Raw genomic sequence first — 5,986 nt, forward strand, 5'->3', positions numbered from 1 at the left:
TTTTTTTCCAGTTCATTAATTTTTCAATTATATCTAATTTGCAGACAATTAACTCTTGCCCTGTGTTTTTTATTTTAATGAATATTTATTCACTTATAGCATTCTATTTTGTTACAAAGAAGTTTTTTGTTGTTTATTTTTGTGATTTTTATCTTTATTTTTTCAAGTATTCCATAAGCTTCAAAATCTGAAGCTCTCAAAGGTCTAAATTTGCTCTTTGCAGTTTCCATTAAATACCTGTTATAGTGCCTTGCTTCCTTGTAAGCTTGTTGATCTTTTATTGCTACCCCTTATTTGTTGTTATGTAGGAACCCAGCAGGCCTAAAGTGATAAGAGTGTGTCTGTTTCTCCTAGGAGCCAAAATTACTACAAACCTGGAGCCCCTTTAACTGCCTTCTGCATGCTTAGGTTATTATAGAATCTCATTTTTTTACTAATTGCTATATAGACAGACTTTATTTTTGACTTCTTCTTTGATATGAAGACTATCCAGGAATACGCTTATTTCCAAGTACTAGAGATTTTTTGGTAACCTTTTAAATATGTGTTTCCCACCTAACTGAATCTGATCAAAACTGTGGCCAATAATATACATGTTAAAACCTACATTAACTTTATTATTATTTATTTCTTTATGGTCAAATGAATGTACAATTTTTACTGAAGTTTCATGAACACAGTAACAAATGTCACATATCTGAGTTTCTTGATAAATCAATATATCCTATATTGTTACTTATTTGGAGATGTTAAAGCTTACTTCAAATAAGATATATTGAAAACTGCTGCTATAATTGTGTTTTTGTTTTGTGTTCCTTGCATTTACGATTCTTTTTCTGTATATATTTAACTATTAGATTGCGGCATAAAATTTGATGAACAAGGCATGTTTTTTACAGGTGTGCTTGTTAAAGCCCTCTCCCTCTGTGTATGTGTGTATATGTGTGTGTGTGTGAGTGTGTGTGTGTGTGTGTGTGTGTGTAAACTCTATCTTTAATTATATAAATATTTCTATCCCTATCTTTCATAATCAGATTCAAATTTCCCTACATGTTTGAAAATAAGATAACAAATTTATTCCCTGCTTCTCCCTCAACACTCCTATACGATGAAACCTTTTTTGTTTAGAATAATTTCACTTTTTCCTTCTTTCCCAAAGACCAACTCCTGGGTTTAAACGTTATAGTTCTATGCTCTTACTGGAATTTTCCTTGAAGATTTCCCTTCAAAATTTAAGAGTTCTTGGTACTAATGCTACATTCCCAGATAGTCTACCATCTATGTGGATTTAATTGAGTTTCATTGTTCACTACTAGGCCTACTCTAAATGTTTGTGGGACATCTGGACAAGAGGACAAATGGATGTCCACACATCTTATGTATACAGATATGAAAGTTGAAAATCAAGTTAACAAACTTTTAAATAAAATATGCTGTTTGTTTCGATGTTGGGAATATATACCTGCAAAATGACAAAATCAAAATGTGTAGTAAATCTATGGGGTTTCATTTGTTTGTTTTAAAGGTTTTGTTTATCTGAGAGAGAGAGAGAGAGAGAGGAGGAGAGAAAGTTAACAAGAGAGAGCACAGCTGGGAAGGAGAGGTAGAGGGAGAAGCAGGCTCTCTGCAAGCAGGAAGCCTGACGTGGGGCTCATTCCCAGGACCCTGGGGTCATGAACTGAGCCCAAGGCAGATGCTTAAATGACTGAGCCACTCAAGCATCCCAAAATTATTATGTTCTTATAATAATCCAAGAACCTAAGCAACCCAAAATAAAATATAATTTAGTCACAAATATAAAAATCAAATATAATTTCATTAAAAACTAAAATAAATGAAAAATAATCTAAAACATATAAAAATATTCTTCAAATATATTTACTAAAAAGAAAAGAGAATTTATAATTAATAAATGAAATTTTCCAATCAAATTTATGTTTAAAAGCCTAAGTTTTGATGTCATTTTAAACATTTAACAAATGTTATTCTTTTTACAAAAATAAAACTATTACAAATCTTACTTTTCAGTATCCATCTAGTATCAATGATTTCAATATATATATATATGCTTCCTTCATATTATGTCTAATCTACATATGTGTAAATTAAGAAGTAATTTGCATTGTTAATACTGAAAAACATTCCTCAGCTGCAATGTGCGAATGTTGCAAATAGCATGCTAATTTTTTTTAGTATTTCTTGTGCCAGGACTTGGAACAGGAAGAGAAACAAGAAAAAAACAGACCCTCAGTGCTAGTGGAAAATGACTCTTCAGTATGGAAGAACTATTTCATTCACATTATCTGGGAGGAAGGATCTGAGAAATTAAAATTTTCTTTCCTGACAAAAGTATTTGTGTTGCTTATATCCTCCATGAATCCTCCAAAAGCTCTGGAGAAGCATTTCCCTGGACAATGCTCCCCTCAAGAATAAATACTGACAGTGATGGTCTGTACCAAGACAGCTATGAGCACCCGCTCTTGAGATCCGGGGCTGTCTAGATTTAGCGGTATCCAAATGTCCTTCGATAAATTTAGTTTTGGTCTATTTGCAAACTGAGGGATGCAGTAAAGCTTAAGGCCCAGGTGAGGTCCCTCTCATCTAGGTGTAAGACAAAGGAGGTCTTCTTCATATTCCTTTAAGGTAAGAAACATGCATGTTTCAAAATTCCTCAGATGGGGTATGTGGTGATATATTTTCTCAGATCTTAGTAGTGACCGTCATCTGGTCACTAAAACAGAGAACAACTAACTGGGTATAGGACCTCTGAAATTTGTCCTTTTGCTTGCTGCTGATGCTCTTCTGTCGCTGACTTGGAGCTTTGACATAATCAAACAATAATAGCAATCACAGGCATTGTTACTTTGTGCCTGGCACCACTCTAAGAACTGCGCACCAACTAATCATTGGTTAATTTAAATCTCATAAAAATCTCATGGATTAAGTCCAATCACTATCATTATTCTACATGTGAGCAAACAGAAATACAAGTAACTCATTCAAGGTCATTCAGGCAGTAAATGGAGGAAACAGAAATCAGAACTGGACTTCTAGGTTGTTAAGCTTGATGATGTTCACTAAAAATTGTTCAAGTCTTTCTCCTTTGGGGGAGTATCTTGTTCTTTTCTATCTGGAAGCATGAGCATTTTTCTTTTCATGCTTACAGTTCAAGAATTTTATTGCAATATGCCCAGGTATACTGTTTGTTTTGTTTTGCTTTGTTTTGTTTTGTACTAAGCTGCTTGGAATTAAGCATCTTCTTTTAAACTACAAATTCAGGTTTGCTTTGGTTCTACAAAAGTTTTTATCTATTATCTGTAAAACTAGTGTCGCTCACCCATCTTTTACATCTGTCTCTTTGGGGACTACCCATATTCATACACTAAATCTCTGGACCCATTCATGTCTTCCCATCATCTTTCCATCTCTGTATTTTTGTTTTGTTGAGTGATTTCTTTTACTTGGAGTTTCTTGTCATTCATGCAGATATCAACAGAATCCATATTTTCTTCAAGTCACCTATTGGGGTTTTTTTGTTTGTTTGAAAATCACGGCTGCTTTTTTCAACTCCAGAAAACATCTGGAGTGGGCTCACAGCTATCTCCTCAGAGGTACTCAGGAGTGCCATTTCTCTGGGCACCAACTTCTTCAGTTTGATTTTTTCTCTGAACAATGGTACCACATAGCTGCATTCTTACCTTTTCTGTTGCTGGTTTACTGAGACTCAGGTCTGATGTCTCTAGTACCATAAGTGGTGGTGGTTTATCAAGAAGGTGGAAAAGCATTTTCTAACTCTGGGGGCCCTGGGGCTAGAAGAAAAAGCTAGAAGGAGGCCTCCCCACTCTCCTTCTACAGACCCAGCCCAACTGCTCAGTGTTCTTCCTACTTCTTAGGGATTCTTAAGAACAATTCTACTCATATGGAGCCAGTACCAGTGGGGTACACTCACTCCTCAGGAAACCCTGGTTCTCTTCTTGCCTTGGAGCTCCCCAGTAGGAACTTTGAGGCTCTAGCTTGACTGCAGGGAGAAAAAGCCCCACAGCTTCCTGAGAGGCATCTCACTAGAGCCCAAGACCACTAACTCAGATCCTATAGTTAGGACTGGAAATAGAGGGGAAGGGAGAGACATTTAGGTTGGTCATCATGTTTCTAGAATCTGCCTTTATATTCAAAACAACTTCTGTAAGAATCAGTAGTAATAATCAAATTCACATTATATTTTCCTTCTAACATATTTCTATTCATCTATTATTCAAATATCTCATGAAATTCCATTGCTTTTTTACATCTTTAAAATGTCTAATCAATTGGAATATTTTATTATGAAAACCTTATATACATATACATATCCAAGCATATTCAATTTAAGTGGAGATAATTTTAAGGGACCAGCTCAAACAAAAGAAAGGAGTAAATAAAAAAAATAAAATCCCAATAAAGCCCCTATAAAATTGCCTAACTTTATGCTTTCAGGGGCTCTCTTGCTCCATTCATTTCCTTGATAACCTTACACCTTTGGTGTAGACATCTTTCAATATGTAAAAATGGTACAATTTTCCAGACCCTGGTAGATTAAGGCAGGGCTTAAAATTCTTGTGCAAGAAGTCAAAGATTGTCAATATGTTCACCAAAAGCTGGACAACTCTGAACTGCTACCAGGGTTCTTTGATAGTTACTCCAGAAAATAGGGTGGGGATGACATAAAGGAGAGAGCAGATGAGGGGGCAAGCAGAAGGGGGGGAAGCAGGGATCAGCAGGAGTCTGGAAAGGGAAACTAGACAAGGCAACATATTATTAGAGTAATATTCCAATCACAGACCAAGAAGTCTCCCAGAGGACAAATAAGAAAAACCTGTAGAACGGACATTTTATTTATTTATTCCCTACCTTAGTCAAAGAAAAGTTTAGGAGAGTTCTATCAGGATAACATAATTAGAAGTAACTAGGAAGGGAGGAGGAAAACTGCACCAGAAGTGGACAGGGCTGAGCTCGCAGACCTGGGTCTGGGTCCCACACAGCTACTTGCTAGCTGTTTGACCTTCAGAAACTGGCACTGCCTCTCCATTTCTTCACCTGCAGAGGCTGTTAAAAAGGACCTATTTCCCATGAGGCTCTAATAATGAAGTGAAAGGAACAGACACTAAATGCTTAACACATCACCATGCCCATAATTACTCAACACTATTAGTTCTTATCTTTATTTTTTTTGTATTAGTGTTCTAAGTTTTATTCCTTGGCAAGTATCCACAATACAGCTATTCTTGTTTGCCAACTATGTAAGACTTAATAGAAAATTGAGCTGGGGGAGAGCTGAGATCCTCTTGAAAATACAGAAGTGCTTATGAGGACAATCTCCTAAGGCAGCTGGTTTCTTAACTTTATTTGGAGGTGAATGTAGTTAATATCTACATGTCAGGCCCTACAAAACATTTATTAAGTCCACTGTAAGCCAGAGATGAATGAGATAACAAAGCCATAGGGTTTTATATCACGTTTATAATTTTAGCCTAGAAAAATTTTAAGGGAAGTAGAGGTAGACAACCACTCTGACTACATAAAATCCCAATAAAGCACTCATAGTATTGCCTGGTGTTAAGTAGTGATATTGCTTGGTAGATTCTCTAAGACCATTTACAAAATGTACAGCATGGAAACCATATGACATCATTTGCTCCTTGTCATCTTATCAGAAATGCCTTTCTCAACTACTCCACTTCCACTCTGCTGGTTTTTCCTTCCTAGCACTTGTCACCACCGGACACACACGTTTACTTGTTTATATGTCAACTGGCAAATCCTGCACAACTAGACTGTAAGCTCTGTGACAGCAGGGACTTTATTTCATCTACCACCACCTCGCCAGTGTCTAAGAGAGTACCTGAGCTATGATAGATAATTAATAAATATTTGTTGAATCAGTGGCTGACTGATTATCAGCTATAGGACATCTTCACAAATAATGATTTCAATTTTGGAATATTTTATT

The sequence above is a fragment of the Mustela putorius genome, unplaced genomic scaffold (genome assembly GCF_011764305.1).
Source record: "Mustela putorius furo isolate JIRA1106 unplaced genomic scaffold, ASM1176430v1.1 tig00537227_pilon_pilon_pilon, whole genome shotgun sequence".
NCBI classification, from domain to species: domain Eukaryota; kingdom Metazoa; phylum Chordata; class Mammalia; order Carnivora; family Mustelidae; genus Mustela; species Mustela putorius.